Below are 19,835 nucleotides of genomic sequence, written 5' to 3' on the forward strand. Positions count from 1 at the left end.
CTGGGTGATGCAAACAGTTAACACACTCCGCTGTTAATTTAAAGGTTGGAGGTTGGAGTCTACCCAGAGGTACCTTGGAAGAAAGGCCTGGTGAACTCTGAAAGCCCAGCCATTAAATGCCCTGTGGAACACAGTTCTGCTCTGATACGCATGGCACAGCCACGTATCAGAATCAACTCAAGGGCAACAGGGCTCACTTGCAGTCTCCAAATCCCAGTGTGGAATACAAGAGGGCTTCAGAAAGTTGATGGGCAAAGGGATTCGACAGGAAATGGGATTTTTCCCATGCACTTTTTGAAGTTGCCTCATAATAAATGGGAAAGAATTGGCTGGAAGGTTTTGTTTGTGTTTTTGTGGAATACTGTATATACTCGTGTATAAGCCAAGTTTATCAGCACTTTAAAAAAATTAAATATTTTATTGGGGCCTCTTGCATCTCTTATCACAATCCATACATTCATCCAGTGTGTCAAGCGCATTTGCACATATGCTGCCATCATCATTTTCAAAGCATTCTCCTCCCACTTGAGCCCCTGATATCAGCTCCCCATTTCTTTCCCCTCCCTCCTCCACCCACCATCCCTCATAAACCCTTGATAAGTTATAGATTACTATTTTCATATCTTACATCATCCTCCATCACTCCTCACTCACTTTTCCATTGTTTGTCCCCCTGAGGGGGTTCTAGATTGATCCTTCTGATCGGTTTCCCCTTTCTCCCCCCACCCTCCCCTAATCCTCTTGGTATCTCTACTCTCATTGTTGGCCCTTTTGGTGGTGGGGTTTATCTATCCTGAATTCCCTGTGTTGTGGGTTCTTATCTGTAGCAGTGTGCATGCTCTGGTTTAATCCGATTTGTAAGGTAGAATTGATGTTATGATGGTGGGGTAAAGGAAGCACCAAAGAACTAGAGGAGAGTTGTGTGTTTCATCGGTGCTGTACTGCACGCTGAGTGCCTCATCTCTTCCCTGTGACACCTCTATAGGGGATGTCCAATTGTCTACAGATGGGCATTGGGTCTCCACTCCATGCCCCCCACCCCCATTCACCTTGGGGATGATTTTGTTCTGGATCTTAGATGCCTGGTACCAGATCCCATCGACACCTCATGATCACACAGACTGGTGTGCTTCTTCCATGTGGGATTTGTTCCTTCTGAGCTAGGTGGCCGTTTGTTTATCTTTAAACCTTTAAGACCCTAGACACTATATCTTTTGATAGCCAGCACCATCAGCTTTCTTCACATTTGTTTATGTACCCATTTTGTCTTCGGTGATCGCATAGAGGAGTTGAGCATCACAGAATGCCGGATTATTAGACCAAAGTGTTGTTTTGTTGAGGGAGTACTTGAGTCGAGGCCCAATGTGCATCGGCTACCTTAATTCTTAACAGATAGATATGAGTACATAGTTCTAGCCCCCTCTTGTTACATATACATATATTTACATATGTACATGCCTGTATTTAGACCTCTATAGATATCCTTTGCCTTCTGGTTCTTTCCTCAGCTGGATGTTTTATAAGCTGTCACCAAATTAGCGAGTCAACCTCGTTTGGGTTTGAGGGTCTGCATAATCAGAATTAGATGAGTTATAATCAAGTCAGCTCTGATTCCTGGTGACTCTGCGTATGCCAGAGTAGAACTGTGCTCTACAGGGTGTCATTCCTTGGGCACCTCTAGGTAGATTCGGCTGTAGACCATTCAGTTCAGAGGCAAGCACTTACCCTGCTGCCCCACCCAGGGCCTCCAGTGTCATTTCAGGGAACAGATGATCACCCCTCAACCTCCAGGTTTGGTGAAACTCTTTAGAACTCTTCATTTCCTTTCAGTGATCCTGGTGAAATGCTCCCTCTACAGGGTCAGCCAGGCTAGCTCTGAAAAGAAACCGAATTGAAGGGGTGTAGTGTAAAACATTGTTCCTCCTTAAATCCTGGCAGAGAAATGAGATCTTCATCCTCATTTGGTTTATATAAAACCCTATGAATCAAGAAATCTGGATATGAGTGCTTGACTCCCAGTAACCAGTCATACATGTCAGCATTAAGCTCTGGCTTACGTTTCCCCATCTGTAAAGTCAGTGGGTAGAGCTGGAGGACTTCAAGTCTTCCATGAAAATTAAATTCTATGAACTTAATTTGTGTGTATATGGAATTTGTCCAGGATAGCCTTGGCATTCACAACTTGCAGTTCCGGGTAAACCCTATGCCACCGAGTCAGTGTCAACTCCCAGAGCACCTACAGGACAGGGCAGAACTCACCTGTGGATTTCCAAGACGGTATCTCTTTATGGGAGTAGAAAGCCCGTCTTTGTCCCACAGAGAGTCTGGTGGTTTCAACTGGCAGGCCTTGCAGTTAGCAGCCCGACATGCTCCTCCTCTGGAGAAGAGGACCATGAAATAAAACTAGAGGAGTAGTTGTATACTGAGCACAAGCGGGGTGACCGAAGGAATTCAACGTCCTACCGCATTCAAGTGCACCTTTAGAAATCCAGCCGTTTTCTGTTGGCCTATTCCTTTTTTCTTCTGTCAAGCTGTTTTCTTCCAGAGAGAGCCCAGCTTCTTGATCAGAAAGCGAGGAGCAGGTGGATCCCAGGCGCCCTGCCGGCATGGCTACAGATTGAGCTCCGAACTCAGGCACCCTTGAGTTGGCTGCTCTATTATTTGGCCCCTGGTCTTCATTTTACACGTGTCCCTGCAATCTAATGGATGACACCGTTCGATCCTGCCACTTGCACCTTTTCTGACATGAAAAAAAAGTTTGCTCATTATTCTTTTGCTCAGCCCCTGCAGCCATGAAACTTTCCACACAACTTGGGAAGTTTTTATTGTCGCTAAATACCCTGAAGTCAGGGTTATGCCACCTTACGTACAGCAGCCAAAGAAACCCTGCCCACGTCTGTGCCATCCCCGTAGCCATTGCTGCAGCCACGGTGTGCAGCCATCTCCGAGAGGGTCCTCCTTGCCTTGGCCCTCTACTTTGCCAAGCATGATGCCCTTTCCAAGGATGGGCCCTTCCCGATGGCATGTCCGAAGTGCCTGAGACCAAGTCTCTCCATCCTTGCTTCTAAAGAGCATTCTAGCTGTACTTCTTCCAAGACAGACTTGTTCATCTTAGAGGGAGGAGACCGGAGGGAGGGGCCATACATTTCCTCCTGGCATTTTTCCTACTCATAATTTGTCCTGTAGCTAAGTTGTCAAATGATGTGCTCTGAATGCACTTGGAATCTTCCTTCTGTGTAAAGTTCTTGGCTAAGTTTGGGGAAGATAAGCCATTGCCTAAAACAAGGGTTCTCAAAGTGAGTCCCCAGACTAGCATCCTTAGCATCATCTGGGCACTTGGTTGAAATACAAATGCTCAGAAACATTGACAATGGGGCTCAGCAATCTGTGTGCTACTTCTTCAAGGTGATTTGGAGGCATACTGAAATTTGAGAACCATTGACGTAGAATATCCTACCAGCCTTTCTCGTCATTCAACGTTAAATTGAGGTGTTATGAAGGCAGTGGAAAGGTGGACAGAAGACGGTGTGCAATTTCAATCAGGACAGTTAGTGACCAAGGTCTGTGTATACATGCATGAACCAGGTGTATGTATGCATGAGCCAGTTGTCCCATTGATTCTGACTCATGGCAACCCATGTTTGTTGAATCCGATCTGTGTGCTGGAATAGAACTGTGCTCCCAGTTTGCACTGACTGCTATTCAGCAGTGGATCAGCAGACCTTTCTTTGAGATGCTTCTGGGTCGAGTCAAACCTCCAATATTTGAGTTAGCAGCCACATGTGCTGTTTATTACTAGCCTAGTGTGTTAGACAGGGTTCTCTAGAGAGACAAAGGCAGATTGCTAGTAATTATATATATTTATATTTATAAAGATAGATAGATATATAACACAAGAAATGAACTGTTAAATTATATACAGATAGATAGATATATAATACAAGAAATGAACAGTTAAATTATAAAGCAGTACAAATGGCTCAGTGCAACTCACTCCCGTAAGAGAGTTGTGAGACACTGGCAGTCCTTTAAGTCTTGAGGGCCGCCAGGTAGTCCTCTGTAGAGAGAGCTAGGCTATCCCAGCACAGGCAGCAAACAGCATGGCAGGTCATCAACCCTCAGCCAGGTCACCAACCGTCGTCAGTCCCCGGCTCCAGAGATGTACATTCCAATCATGTGGTCTTAAAGGGACCTCAACTTACAGCGACACAGTCCACAGGCTAGGCGTCCCACAGGTAGTGTAGCCTATAAATTGAGGCACAGAACAAACAAGGCAGTTGTATACTGGTCAGATGATCAAAGTGCGAGAGACAAGGAAGGCGAGGTTCACGGAGCCACTTATCTCTCCGCTCTTCAATTAATTCCACTTGTGTTTATCAGCCAGGCTGGCACAATAAACTAGGGACTGCACCTTGACTACTACCACTTATTAAGTTTCATGATAGCCTCAGCCGTTAAATCATTGCATGCATTTTCCATGGATTCCTCCCAGAAAGTCAATGAGGTAGGTCATAGTATAACCCACTACCATCAATCAAGCCATTTAAGACTGATGGTGACTATACAGGACAGACATAAAGAACCGCTCCCCAGGGCTTCTGAGACTATAAACCTTTACAGGAGCAGAGAGCCTCATCCCCTGCAGAGCAGCTATTGGGCTGATCTTGTAGGTAAAAGCCCAATGCACAGCCCCCTATGCTGCCAGGGCTCCTTGGTGATGGTCTGGTTTTCATCTCATAGATGAAGACGATGAACTTTGGAGAACTTAAATACCTTTCCCAAGGACAGAAACAGTATTCAAATCAAGGTCAGTTAGGCTACCAGACATCTGACTGCAAGTCGGTGGGGACTTTCTGGCCCAGCTCCTCGATACGTAGGCCCTGGGGAAAAGGAGAAGTAAGGAACTCCAGTTCAAGCTATGACGAACTGCCCATTCTAAGTTTTTACTCAAGAAGGAGACCTGGTGGCATGGTTGAATACGTGTTGGGCTGCTTACCACAAGGATGACAGTTCAAACCACCCCAACTACTCCATGGGAGAAAGGTGAGGCTATCCTGATCCTGGAAAGATTTGCAACCTTGGAACTCCTAGGTAGGGTCACTAGGAGTCAGAATCAACTTGAAGCCAGTGGTTTTGTTGGGTTTGGAGGACCAAGTCCAAGCACTCATATTCAATCCCACTTTACACTGAGCGCTGTATGAGGTAAGCATTATATACGTGTGGAAGCGAAGGTTGAATCCCCTGTTCAGGACTCTTGTTAGACAGTGGAGAAGCCGGGGTTTCATCTTGAACCTTGGAGTCTCTGTGCATTCTGAATGCAAGTGATTAAGAAAGAGCAGGGGCATCTGGTGAGGCCTCCATGGCAGAGAGTACTAGATCAGTAAGTGGCCCTGCCCCCACCCAGCCTCCTTCTGTCTAAGCTCCCAAGCTATTTTGAAAGCAGGAAGACTTCCTTTGTTGTTTTATTTAGCTTTTTGCACTTACTAATGTAACGGCATGTCTGTCTACATAAGATAGGCGGGATAAATAATTTGGAGAAGAAAAGAATAGGACCAATGCTTCTGGGAGATATGTGAGAAGGGAGGTGGGAGAAAGGAAGCGGGAGGGGATAAGGGAACAACTTAGGGATAAGGGAACAACAAGTGAACTAAAGTCAATGCAGAGAAGGGCATAGGATTCCTAGTGGGGCTTAATCAAGGGTAATGTAGCAGCAAGGAATTACTAAACCTGAATGAAGGCTAAACATGATGGTGGGTAAAGAGGAAAGTAAAATGAAATAGAGGAAAGACCCAGGAGGGAAAGGACACTTATAGAGGTCTAAATACAGTCATGTACATATGTAAATATATATATATATAATGAGAGGAGAATAGAACTATGTGTTCATATCTATATGTTAAGAATTAAGGCTGCAGATGGACATTGGGCCTCAACTTAAGTACTCTCGCAACACAAGAACACTTTGGTCTAACAATCTAGCATTCTGTGACGCTTGCCCACCTGACACGATTGCTGACGACAAAATGGGTACATAAGCAAATGTGGTGAAGGAAGCTGATGGTGCCCAGCTATCAAAAGATATAGCGTCTGGGGTTTTAAAGGCTTGAAGATAAACAAATGGCCATCTAGCTGAGAATCAACAAAGCCCACATGGAAGAAGCACACCAGACGGTGTGATCATAAGGTATCAATGGGATCAGGTACCAGACATCTAAGACCCAGAGCAAAATCATCCCCAAGGTGAATGGGAGGGGGATGAATGGAGTGGAGACCCAATGCCCATTTTGCCCATCTGTAGACAATTGGACATCCCCTCACAGAGGGGTCAAAGTGAAGGGGTGAGCCAGTCAGGGTGCAGTATAGCACTGATGAAACACACAACTTTCCTCTAGTTCTTTGGTGCTTCCTTCACCCACTATCATGACCTCAATTCTACCTTACAAATCAGATTAGACCAAAGCATGCACACTGCTACAGATAAGAGTCTGCAACACAGGGAATCCAGGATAGATACCCCACTCCCCCAACCAGGGCCAACAATGAGAGTAGAGATACCAGGAGGATTAGGGGAGGTTGGGGAGAAAGGGGAATAGATCACTAAGATCAACCTAGAACTCCCTCCCAGGGGGTCGAATAATGCAAGAGTGAGTGAGGGGTGACCGAAGACAATGTAATATATGAAAATAGTAATCTATAACTTATCAAGGGTTCCTGAGGGAGGGCAGAGGAGGGGGGGGAACAATTGGGGAGCCGATATCAGGGGCTCAAGTGGGAAGAGACTGTTTTGAAAATGATGATGGCAAATGTGCTTGACACACTGGATGAATGTATGGATTTTGATAAGAGATGTAAGAGCCCCCAATAAAAGTATTTGAAAAGAAGAAAGAAAGCATTTTTAAAACCCTAGAAGGCAGCAGAAAGGTGCCTTTCCTCCTGGTATTTCACCTACTGACACTTGCTCGTAAAGTGTATAGCAGGTGCTACGAAGACAACCTCTCTCCCTTCAGGGTTTAAGCATCACATCCGGGTTCCACAGAATAGATCTCCCCCAAAGGCCTTTGCCAACATCATGGTCACATGGTCATGCTGTTTGGTCCCACGTTTTTGTTTGGTTTAGAGAATAGGGCTATCTTACTTATCACTTGGCAAAAAATGCCTCTGTAATTTCATTCATCTTACTTCTTCCACCCTCGCTGGTCTCATACCCTCCTTGTATCCTTTCTTCCATGGACCTGCCCTCGCAGGATGGGACCCAAGACAGTGGTGGATGCTCAAAATCTTTTTCACAGGGTTACAGACAAGACTCGCAGAGAAGTCTGCACCACACAGGCCTTTCTAAGATGAGAAACCACTTCGATGCTCATTTAAAGAAGGCATTGTTGATGGGTCCCTTTCAAATGGAGTAATTCGGCTCTATCCCTCGCAAGGACCCAAACATGAATATGTGTAAGCTCATCATGCCAATGATATTGAAATGTCACAATTGATATAAAAAAACATTGACTTTCTGTGGATGTGGGGCAAGGAAAATTGGTGTGCTAAGCAGTGAGAGAAAAGAATTCCCAGGTGCCACTGTCATCCCGCTGGGTCTGGCTCATAGATTTTCCTCATTGGTGATCTCTACAGAAGCAAATTGGCGTCCCTTTCACCTGAGCTGCACTGGGTGGGTTTGAAGTTCCACCCTTTGGGTTAGTCATCAAGGGCACAGCAATAATTCTTTCATCTGTGGGAGACACTTGCAGCAGGAGGGGCAAAGGGTAGAGCAAGGAGAGGGAAGAAGAGCCAGTTGCGTGTACTTTCAAAGCATAGCATTTAGAAATAACCTGACCTTCATACTTGTACACCTTTTTTCAAGTTTTTATTTTATCATGCTGTTGCCAATGTTCAAGGTAGGCATTTCCTCCTAATCAAATCAAACTATGATTTGGTTTTCAGAAGGTTTCAGGCGTTAAATGTTACAATAGGCTTGAGGGCTTATCACACTTTGTGGCTCCAGAAAGCCTAGAGGCCGTGAGAACTTGAAATCCTTTTCTTCATTTTCCGGTTTTGGTAGGGATTCTTCTATAGATCGTTGACCACAATATTCAGTAACAATAGACAGGCATCATCCAGTTCTTCTGGTCTCAGGGCAAAATAGGCAGCTGTTCATGGGGGCAATTACCCACACATCCCATTTCCTCCTTTCTTTGTTGTTCCAGATGAATAAAGATCAGCTGTGCCTTGGATGGCCATTTGCAGGTGTTTAGGACTCCAGGCCCAAGGCGACAGACTTGCAGGCAGAACAAGAGCACTCAACATGCATTATTAGGCTAATTAATGGGATGTCCCATGAAACCACGACCTCAACCAAGACACCACATCTCCTGGGGTGTGTGGTTATCTGCAAGCAACCCAGTAGTCTTCCTTTTTTTCTTTCTTTCTTGTCATTGTTGTAAAAGCACCACACAATTTTTGCTAATTCAACTTTTTACAGCTATACAACTTATCGAAAGCACTTATAATAATTAGCTGATCAACCCTACTCTTAGACGATGTGACAGCTCCATCACTGTTAATATCCTTCTCCCTCTCACCCCTGCTAACCACTAATTAACAGTCTTCTCGGTACATCTGCCTGTTCATGTAGCTTTAATGAAAACGAAGGCACAGTGTTTATCCTTTTGTGATTTACTTATTTCGTTCAGCATCATGTCTTCTAGTTCGGTGCATATTATAGTATATCCCAAAATCTTATTTCTCATCTGGAATAAAGACTCAAGGAAGAAATTAGACCACAGGAAACACCGTCTAGTCTAGCCTGGCCACCATCGCAGACTGTTCTGACCAGGGGAACAATGCAGGTCCCAGGTAGAATGGGAGAGAAGTTCAGACAAAATTCAAATTCACAAAAAAGGTGAGCATTACCGGCACGATAGAGTGTAGAGCAACGCCTGAGGAGATCGTCCTAAGATACTCTTTTAACCAAGAACTGAAGCTATTCTCGGATATCATCGTTCAAATGAATAATATAGATTGTCTTATAAATGAAACAATAAATCTGCAAATGCAGTCCTTTAAATAATCAACTACATGACACCAAGAGAAATCATGTTGGTACTGTGGCTTAGGCATGGAGCTGCCAACCCCAAGGCCAGTGATTCACACCTACCAGTCATCCCACTGGGAAAAAAACAAGGATGTCTGCTGGGTGAAGACTGACAGCCTTGGAAACCCTAGACAGGGTTGGGGTGCATCAGAATCGACTCAGTGGGGGTGGATTTGGTTTTTATTTATAGGAGAGTAAATGATCAACATATACTAAAAAAAAAAAGATGGGAAAGCCAGGTGGAGAAAGGATGTTGGATAGACGCAAGGGGCTGGTGCGAGTACTGATGTCTCGTGAGGGCTTTAACCATCGCAGAATCATGGGAGTGGGAGTTCTTGATGGGGCATTTCACTTGCGGTGTCAACTTTCAACTTAAAATACATATTTTTAAAAGTCTTCATGTCTCCTATGGCCTGAATAGTATTCCATTTCATGTAGGTACCACCTTGTGTTCCTCTACTGAAGGGCATTTCGGTTGTTCCACTTTTTGACTATTATGACTAATGCGTCCATGGACTTGGGTCTGTTAGTCTCTGTTTGAGCCTTTGCTTTCAAGCCCTCTTGGGACACCCGGGAGTGGAACTGGGGGCTCAGATGGCAACTCCGTTCATGGTTATTTTCCCCCAACCCCGCGAGTAGCAGGTAGGGGTCCAGTTTCCCCACATCCTCGTCAACATTTATTTTCTGTTCTTGTTTTTTCTTGACCATCCTCCACTACTCATTGCCCGGAATCAGCTCAACCCCCTGATGGCAGAGACTTGCTGCACAGGGTTCCCCGAGGAGGCGGCTCTGAGGAGGCGGCTGCCTTGTCTTTCTCCTGGAGCGCAGTTGGTGGCTTCACACAATAGCTATCTGGTGTCCCTTCACCCACGGGGCCACCAGAGCGGCTTTTGTCATCCCACTGGAAGTGGGAGCTAGCTCACCATGTGTTTGACTTACATCTCTCTGAAGGTTAAAGGCAGGAGACATCTTTTCATGTTTCTTTCGTTTTTTTTTTTGGTTTGTTTTTTTTTACTATTTTCATGTTCTTTTTGGGTGCAATGAGGAGAGTTCGTGGTGTCATGGGTTAAGCGGGAGCTGCAAACCCCAAGGGCAGCAGTTTGAAACCAGGAGAAGGCTTCCTACTTTGTAAAGAGTTACAGTCTTGGATTCCCACAGGGGCCGCAACATTCTGTCCTAGAATCCCTGTCTGTCAGAATTGCCCCGATGGCAGTGAGTTTGGTTTGCCTTTGGTGAAATATCTACTCAAAATTGAGTATTTTATCATTGGATTATTTCTCTTTATTGTTAAATTTCTGGAGTTTAAGATCTGTTTTAATTATTAAATTCTTATTGGATATGTGGTTTCTGAATATATTCTCCCAGATGTTGGCTTGGCTTTTCCCTTTTATAGTAAAGTCTTTGAATCCACAGAAGTTTTTAATTTTTATGAGGTTTCCTTTATGTTATCTTTAGCTGTTATGCTTTTGTGAGTACATTAGCTGATCCATTGTTAAAAACTAGGCCTAAAAGCATTGCCCCTGGTTTTCTGCTAAAAATCTTATGATTTTCCTTTGCACATTTAAGTCATTAATACATTTTGAATTTGTTTTTGTGTGTGGATATTTGTGTGTATTGTTTTCCAGCTCTGTGAGATGAGCAATTCAGTTCTCCCAAAATAAAAATGACCTTCAGACCAGGTACATTATATTTTCTATTTCACAGGCTGGTTTCTCTGATTCTCTCTCTGCAATCTCTTTTAAAATGAAAACTTCTTGGTCTTTTCCCTGATCTGACCAGGCTTTTGAGAAAATTTGATTTCAAACCTCACTACCCCCACTCAAAGTGACACCATTGGATTTTGCTATATTTTCATGGGAACTCTGGGACCAAACTTTTTTGCCTATGACTTGTGTGAGTGGAGAGAGTACACTGAGCCTTTCACTCAGGTCAGTGTGAGAAGTGGAAAGCAAATAAAGGGAGCGTCTTTCTCTCGGTGTTGGGGAAGGGTCTATTGGGATGTCTAGGAATCAGGTTGTTGGAACACAAAGGTCACCTCTGCTCTAGACTGTCGGGGTGATTGTGTGTGTGTGTGTGCGTGTGTGTGTGTGTGTGCTTTAAGTGAAAGTTGACAGAACAAATTGATTTTTCATCCTGTAGTTTCTAGATTAGTGGTTCTCAACCTTCCTAATGCCACGACCCTTTCATAAAGTTCCTCATGTTATGGTAACCCCCAATCATAAAATTATTTTCATTGCTACTTCATCACTGTCATTTTGCTACTGTGATGAATCAGGTGACCCCCGTGAAAGGGTTCATTCGACCCCCAAAGGGGTTGCAACGCACAGGTTGAGAATCACTGTGTTTTCTTACATTTCCCACCATGTGTCTGCACTTCCCTTCTCCATCCTGGCTCCCCCATTTCCTTGCCTCTGGCTCTTCTATCCCTTGCGGCCTTCTCATTTTTACTTTTGGACAAACGTCCTTCTCAAATCTTACTACTGATTATTCTAAGGAACATGTTCCTCTCAGGCATTACTGTTGAGTATTGGGGTGACTATCGTTTGCCTGAAAGTTGGTTTGGCTTCAGTTGCACGTTAAAAGGATGTCTTTGAGCCATAGTGTGGGGGTTCACGCCATCCATCAGACTAGTAAGATTGATTCTTCTTGTGACATTTTTTAATTTATATTTTTCTCCAGCTCTGTCCACTCAGAGAGGGTCATTCAGGGTAACCAGGTACCATCTAGGTCTTCTGGCCTCGTATTCACACAGGATGTGATTCACATGGCCCACTAGTTCTTTGAACTAACTGCTCCCTTGCACATTTGGGATTTTTTCACTTTGTTCCAGATGGGGAGACACCAATAGGTATGTCTTTGATGGTGATTTGTAAGTTTTAAGACCCTAGATGCTATTTACAAAAGTGGGGAGTAGAACACTGCCTTTGGGAATTATATTGTGCCGATTGACACAGATGTCCCCGAGTCTAGGAACCTCATTCTGTGAGGCATTTAGTTACGTCTAAGAAATTCCCATCTTATGTCAGTATGTGCTGTAGTATCTATATTAATATACATGTTGACCTTACAATTATGTGTACAGAAGTATCCACAAATGCCTATATCTACTGTGTTCCCTATACCGTCTCAAAACTCTTTAGCAGACTCACCTACACATCTATTCCTAAACGGATGTTTATTAATACTCTTGTTCCAGTACTGCCGGTGCTGTAGTAACGACCGTGGCTCATTCTTGTAACCCTCTCGATGTCTTTCTCTGTGTTGGTCATTTTGTGCTCACTCTCCCCATATGGTGCATCGTCTTTCCCATCGCCATTATTAACACATGTCTTCTATCTAGTTAGTCATTGTTTTAAACTTCGATGTCTGATAGGTTGCATCCCATGGTCCAAAGATTTGCCATTCCTCAGGAGTAAGCAGATGCTTCCTAAACTACCTCTTTTCCTGATTGACTGATGGTTGCTGGCGTTGCCAGAAACCATACGTGAAGTACAATTGGCACTGATTCTGGATTAAATCATTTTCATCATCCTATATGATCACTTGGTGTGTTATGTTTGATGAGTTGATTATTATAATATTAAGTATTATGAAAACCTTTTGAACTCACACACAAGTAATTCAGAACTTAATCTCATTTTTCACTTCAGTGCTTCCCCTCTCTGCCCTTCTAGCCTGTTCTGTCCAGGACAGACTTTCACTAAGTGCTTACTTATTGACAAACATTTTATTTGGCTCATTTGATCACCATTTCAAATAGAGGAGGCAAGTTTTATTATCCTCATTTTGCAGATGAGCAAGCTGACTATAAGTGAACTCTTTAGTGTCATCTAGCCATCTTGTCAATTTAACCCAGCTGCCCAAGCAGCTTTTTTCTCAGCCTCCTCTCTTTGTAGTGATATTAGCTGCCTTAGAGCAGGGTCCTCAGACTTTTTAAACAGGGGCCAGTTCACTGTCCCTCAGACCCATCGGAGAGCCGGACTGTAGTTTAAAAAACAAACAAACTATGAACAAATTCCTAAGCACACTGCACTTATCTTATTTTGAAGTAAAAAAACAAATGGGGCAAAAACACCTGACAGACTGGATAAATGTCTTGGGCAGGCTGCATGTGGCCCACGGGCCATAGTTTGAGGACGTCTGCTAGAGTCTGCCCCAACCCATAGCAACTCCTTACACAACAGAGTGAAACATCCTGTTTGACTGTGGATCAGACCACGGAGATCCCACAGAGTTTTCATTGACTGATCCTTGGAAAGAGATAGCAAAGATGCTCTTCTTAGTCCATCTTAGCCTGTAAGCACCACTGAAACTTGTTCAGCACCATAGCAATGCGCAACCTTCCACTGACTGCTCATGAGGGGTGAGAGCCATACGTAGAATTCCCATTTCTTCCATGCAAGGCCAGCGTTCTACCCTGAACCACCAGTGCCCTTGAACCTCCTTTAGAGGTTGATCTATTCATTCCTGTTTTCCCATCAAAAGGCACATAAAGCCTAATAGCTAAAATTTCCAGCAAGATATTTTGAAAATAACTGAACTAGAATTCAGCCTCTGATTCTTCAAACGATCATGTAACCCACTGAGCTTTGTTGATGCCTGGGCACATTACTTCCCACCTCCGAAAATCCATGACAGCTATCGCTTGTCGAATGTGGGGTTGACTTGAGAGGCTGGTGGCCAGTGGAAGTTGAGAGGATTTAAGCTCCTCAAAGTCCATTTCAATTACGTAAATATTCAGAGTAGGTGTTTGTGGCAAGGGGTCTTCCATCAAAAGAGAGCCATGTGTGTGAAGATGAGGCACACCCCTCAGCTGTCGGGGGGGTGGGGGGGGGGAGGGAGGAGCAGCCACAGAGAAACCTGTGTGAGTTGTATTAGATTCCAGTGTGAGGGCAAAGCCAAGGTGTCTCCCCTGCTAGAACCTGGAAATATATCAAAACCAGGGACACAGCTTCCTTCAGGAAAAAAAAAGCCATGAAAATAGGGTTGTTTTTTTTTAGAAGAAGAAGAAGAAGCATTTATAGTTTTTGAGAGCCAAATGTATTAGTGTATCAGTCAGGGACCCTGCAGGAAAGCGATGATATACCCAAATTAGGATAATTTGAGACATATTTAATGAAGGGAGTATGCTGTATTTGCAATGATGAAGCCGAAGTGTGAAGTATACTAGGAATGTAAGTATCGAAAAGAAAATTTCAAGCCTACTGCCATCTAGTTCATCTCCTTAGGATGTCTTCTAAAACCTATGTTCAATCAAAACAGTGACCTCAGAAGGGATCCCCTGGGGCAGTTCAATTCAAAGCAGAGAAGTCAGCTCAGACTGTTTTGGGTTGCTAACTGCCAGGTACACCGTTCAAAACCACCAGCCATTCCTCAAGACAAAGACTACATTTTCTACTCCAGAAAAGAGTTACAATATTGGAAACCCATGGACTGCCTCCGTGCCTCTTTCATAGGGCCACTAGGGGCCCAAATCCACTCTATGTTTGTGAGTTTGATTTTGGTCAACGGGGTGATCTTGGTAGATTTTCTCAAAGGACACTGGATGATCTTGGGGTGGGAGGGGCATATTATGAAGTATTGGAAGCTGCATTGGTGAGAACAGACCAAAATAAATGAAGAGTGAGGAGTTCTTTGGGAAATGGTCAGAGAGAAGAAAGCAGCACCTTCGGAAATGTATAGACGTAGATGGAAGTTATGCCAAGGAACAGTAGCTTCATATTTCACTGGTTTTGTTTAGTAAACTTTCATGTGACTTCACAGCAATAAATGTGCACTTGTATTGATGTAACACATACACACACACACACAAATTTCTGTGGAGTCCACCCCAATCATGACAACCCATGTGTGCTCTATGGCACTTTCAGTGAGTGGTTCATTGTTTAGGTGTGGTTGGCCAAGTCTTTTTTCCATAGTCCTGCTGTGAGCAACTAAGTGTGTTTACTATTGTGCCACTTCAACACACACACACACAACCTCAGTGCCATCAAGTGATCTCAATTTATATCGACCCTATAGGACAGAGTAGAATTGCACTTGTGGGTTTCCAAGGCTATAAATCTTTATCAGAGCGAAATGTGTCTTCTTTCTCCCAAGGAGCACTTGGTAGCTTGGAAGTGTTGACCTCGTAGTCAGTAGCCCAGTAGATTACCCACTACTGATCAGGGCCACCTTGGGACTCTGTATTAACGTACAAGCTCAATTAGCTATGCCTACGGTATGTTGGAGGGTTTGTTTCTAAGTTCTGTGTGAGAATTTAAAACACTGCAGGGTTGGGCCATTCTTTTTAGAAGAGCAGGCAATATCATTGAAGGAAATTAAGATTCTATACTCCCCCTTTTTAGACTGTTGGTTAAGGAGTTTGGTCAGTCAGTCTAAAGTACAAGGAGCCCTGGTGGGATATGCAGATGAGGAATTATTTCATACTTACTTGTAATTCTGAAGAATCATTTAGACCTCAGCCTACACAAATGTCTGCATATAATTTTAAAAAATCATTTTACTAGCAGCTCATACAACTCTTATCACAATCCATACATACATCAATTTTTTAAAGCACAGTTGTATATGCATTATCCTCATCATTCTCAAAATATTTGCTCTCCACTTAAGCCCCTGGCATCAGTTCCTCATTTTTTCCTCCTCCCTTCCCACTCCCCCCTCATGAACCCTTGATAATTTTATACATTAGTTTTTTGTTATATCTTGCACTTCCCAACGTCTCCTTTCACCTACTTTTCTGTTGTCCATCCCCCAAGGAGCAGGTTATATGTAGATCCTTATAATTGGTTCCCCCTCTCCAACCCACCCTCCCTCTACCCTCCTAGTATCACCACTCACACCACTGTTCCTAGAGGGATCATATATCCTGGATTCCCTGTGTTTCCAGTTCCTATATATACACCAGTGTACATTGTCTTGTCTAGCCAGATTTGTAAGGTAGAATTGGGATCATGATAGTGGTGTGAGGGAGGAAGCATTTAGGAACTAGAGGAAAGTTGTATGTTTCACCGTTGCTACACTACACCCTGACTGGCTCATCTCCTCCCTGTGACCCTTCTGTAAGGGGGTGTCCTATTGCCTACCGATGGGCTTTGGGTATCCACTCAGCACTCCCTCTCATTCACAGTGATATGACTTTTTGTTCTGATGATGCCTGAAACCTGATCCCTTAGACACTTCATCATCACACAGGCTGGTGTGCTTCTTTCATGTGGGCTTTGTTGCTTCTGAGCTAGATGCCCACTTGTTTATCTTCAAGCCTTTAAGACCCCAGATGCTATATCTTTTTATAACCAGGCACCATCAGCTTTCTTCACCACATTTGCTTATGCACCTGCTTTGTCTTCAGCAATTGTGTCAGGAAGGTGAGCATCATGGAATGCCAGTTTAATAGAACAAAGTATACTTGCATTGAGGGAGTACTTGAGTGGAGGGCCAATGTCCATCTTAATGCTAAACCTATACATATACTGCATATAGTTTTTAAGTGTGTTTCTTCACCTTTCCCCACTGCCCTCCCAGCCAATACAACAGCCATGGGAGGCCATTGACTACCCACTGCTTTAAGAGCATATGGATGACCATGACCAGCACCATAGTCCAAATGCATCATTTTGTTCAATCTTCCTTAGTCATTGTCTAGCTTTTGCATAATAGCCCTCAATAACTGTTAGCCACTACGGTTGTTGGGTGCCGTCTAATTGATTCTGACTACCAGCAATCCCAGGTGATGAGTTTTCTTGACTGTAATCTTTATGGGAGCAGATAAAGACGAGCACCAGGTCTTCCTGCAGTGAGTGAGTTAGAACAACCAACCTTTTTGGTTATCCGTCAAGTGCCACCAGGGACAATTTACTGCCATGAATTCTAAAAATGCCAGCAGAAGTATGTGAGACGTATGTAAGAAGTTAGGGCAGGACTTTGTCTCATGTACTTTAGAGAAAAAGACCCGAGAGAAGGGCATGATGTTTCCCAACGTAGAGGGTCATATGGAAGAGGAACAGCTTCAGTGGGGTGAACTGACGCTGTGCTGCAGCAATGGGCGCGGACGCAGTGAAGATGGTGAGGAGGCCCCAGCCAAGAGGCACTCTGTTCTGTAGTGCACAGCGTAGGTGTGAGTTGAAGCCAACTGGATGACATCTAGAGAAGAAAGCCAGCAGCACCCTGCCTCAGTCCTGCTGGGAACATACGAACCAGGAAATAACCTAAGATCACGTCTTATTCTTACTTATGGTGTGAACGATCAATCTTAGGCACAATAGGGTGGTCCCAACTTGCTAGTAGGGGCTGGAAGTCCAGGCTCCTCTGCCCCACAGTGACTGCTTCCGTGAGTCCTGGGAAAACACCCTGCGCTGCTCTACGAGCCGCTCCAAGGCTTCTGCAAATGAAAATGTGATATTGCTTTTGACGAGGCTGTGTGGTTCAGCTGTGGAATTGTCATTTTTCCTTTGAAAGAGGCGTCCAAACCAAACTGAACTCACTGCCATTGAGTCAAAGCGGACTCGCGGGGCCCTATAGGACAGGCTAGAAGGGCCCGGTGAGTTTCTGAGCCTGTAACTTTAAGAGGTGGAGGGGGACCCAATTCCTTACAACCTGGGATTTGCATCAATTCACGTCCAGTCCCACGCAGTGGTGGCAGTTTTTCCGAGCAGACGTGAAATCAGGGGGCGTTTCTAGCCCCACTGTGTAAGCAAAAGAATAGCTTGTATTCCCACACACACTTGGCAGTGCCCCAGCCCCGGTCCCCAATCAGCCTGGCAGCTGTGGCGGCTGCTCACACTCCAGAGAGCTGGGAGGCAGGTGATCATCCTTATTTAGATGTGCCAGGGATCATGTGACCAGAAAATGGTGGCGAATCTGCATTTCCAGTCAACTGCTCCAGGAGGGAGATAGATGCTGAAGAGCTCGTAGGGGCAGCCTAGGCGCCCTCCCGCTAGGCTAGCGTGCCTCCTTCTCTCCTCAGAAGGTAGGTGGGTCTTGGAGGGGCTTTAGGAGGACGGGCAGGGGGAGGGGATACCAGGCGCCGCATTTGTTCTCCCCAACTAGCTCAGCCTCCCTGGGAAGTTGGAGGGGAGGGAAACTGGGAATGAGAGGATGCTAAGCGCTACCCAGTTCCTGGCAAGTGACAGCTGGCAGCTGCGTTTCATTCTGTGTTCACTTTACTGGAAAGGTTTGTGGTCCCTACCCCAGACTCCAGGTGGTCCCTCCCCGACTCTCCCTTGGCCATTAGGTAATTAGGGACCTAGGGAAGCACCGCTAGTACCTGCCCTATAACCGTGTTGATGCCTTTTTGTTTGTGACTTAAGTAGGAATAAAACAAACCAAAGGAAATGTCCGATTGGAGACCTTTCAGGACCATTGCCCAGTGAGGATTCTCATGTCTGGATGATTTCGCCCGGCGGTGGTATTTACATTTTTATAGTATTTCTCGTAACTAGTGACATATGCATTGCCTTATTGCTAACGAGTCTGAGTGTGATAACCTTTAAATATCACCCCAATTCTAAGCACCACAAATAGGTCACCCTCAAAAAAGAGGTTTATGTTGTTCTGTGAGGAACGCAGGAAATGGTTACCTGGTCCATTTCAGCCAGGAGGGAGGGAAGGTCCTGGTGAAGGGAGACCCCTCCCTGCTGGTGGTCAGAAGTGATGGGCGAGAGGAGAATGCTGGCCCTGGGGCTTTGAAGGAGGGTGCTGGGGCTTATAACATCAACTCGGAAATGGCTCCTGTCGTATTAGGTAAACTGCCAGATGGCTGCCCCACAGCCCTTACTTTGGAGAAAAATGAGAGGTGCCTGCAATTTAGTCTATTTCCAAATGTACATATTTTGGTAAAATTTTCTTAAGTTATACCTGATCACTTGCACAGAAAACTAAAACCTGGGATAATTTTGTTAAAATGACTAGTGATCCAAGAGGGCTCCTGGCGTTTCTCCTAATTGAGGAGAGAGACTTCTTATCTGAGAGGGGGAAGGGGCAGGGCTGCTATATGGAAGGGCCTCTATTAGCACAGGGAACGTCTTCCAGGCAGAGAGCATTCCATAGGTCAGCCCGGTTGAACTTTGTTCAGTAATACAAAGACAAATAAGGACCAAGATGAACCTTGCTTTTTCAGTCAGAGGCACCTAAACATTCCCACGAGATTTAATTCTGCAATGCACAGTTGGCATTTATGTCCTTAATAATAATGTTATTATGTGCTTAATAAGGTCTCATGCCTTGCATGGATACTTGAGGATAACAAGCCCGATTCTCCTACCTATTAACAGGACATCAGATTAGCTTCGTCCAAGTGGTTCCGGCTCTTTTTGGTGTAACCAGTGAATTTCCATTTATATTCCATTTGGCTTTTCATTCTTGAATCACTTTATACTCCTTGAAGTATTTATATCCAGTTACTAACAGATCACAATGGTTTCTCCATATTTCTATTCCATGCTTCCTGCAGAGCTAGCTAGAAGACGTGATGTGGGGTTTGTGCAAGAGTTCCTGTACTCAAAGAAACGCTGTGGCATGGTGGGATAAGCATGGGACTGTTAAGCCTAAGGTTGTTGGTTCAAGGCCACTAGCCTCTCCACCATAGACAGCTAAAACTCTCTGCTCCCACAAAGATTCACAGTCTCAGAAACCCTGGAGAGTAGTTCTCTGTTCTGAAGGGTCACTGAGTGGCGGACTGCCTCAGTGGCAGAGGGTCAGATAGTTGGCACAGGTTAGAAAGGTTGGTTTCCTTTGTTTGACATGCTGA

General features: G+C 44.6%; 1 protein-coding gene across 1 annotated transcript in view; it reads left to right on the plus strand.

Moving 5' to 3' along the window:
* Positions 1 to 19,835, plus strand: part of PRUNE2 (prune homolog 2 with BCH domain) — a 308,041-nt gene that overhangs the window by 213,105 nt on the left and 75,101 nt on the right. The window lies entirely within an intron of this gene.

This window comes from Tenrec ecaudatus, chromosome 10 (assembly GCF_050624435.1).
Source record: "Tenrec ecaudatus isolate mTenEca1 chromosome 10, mTenEca1.hap1, whole genome shotgun sequence".
Lineage (NCBI taxonomy): Eukaryota > Metazoa > Chordata > Mammalia > Afrosoricida > Tenrecidae > Tenrec > Tenrec ecaudatus.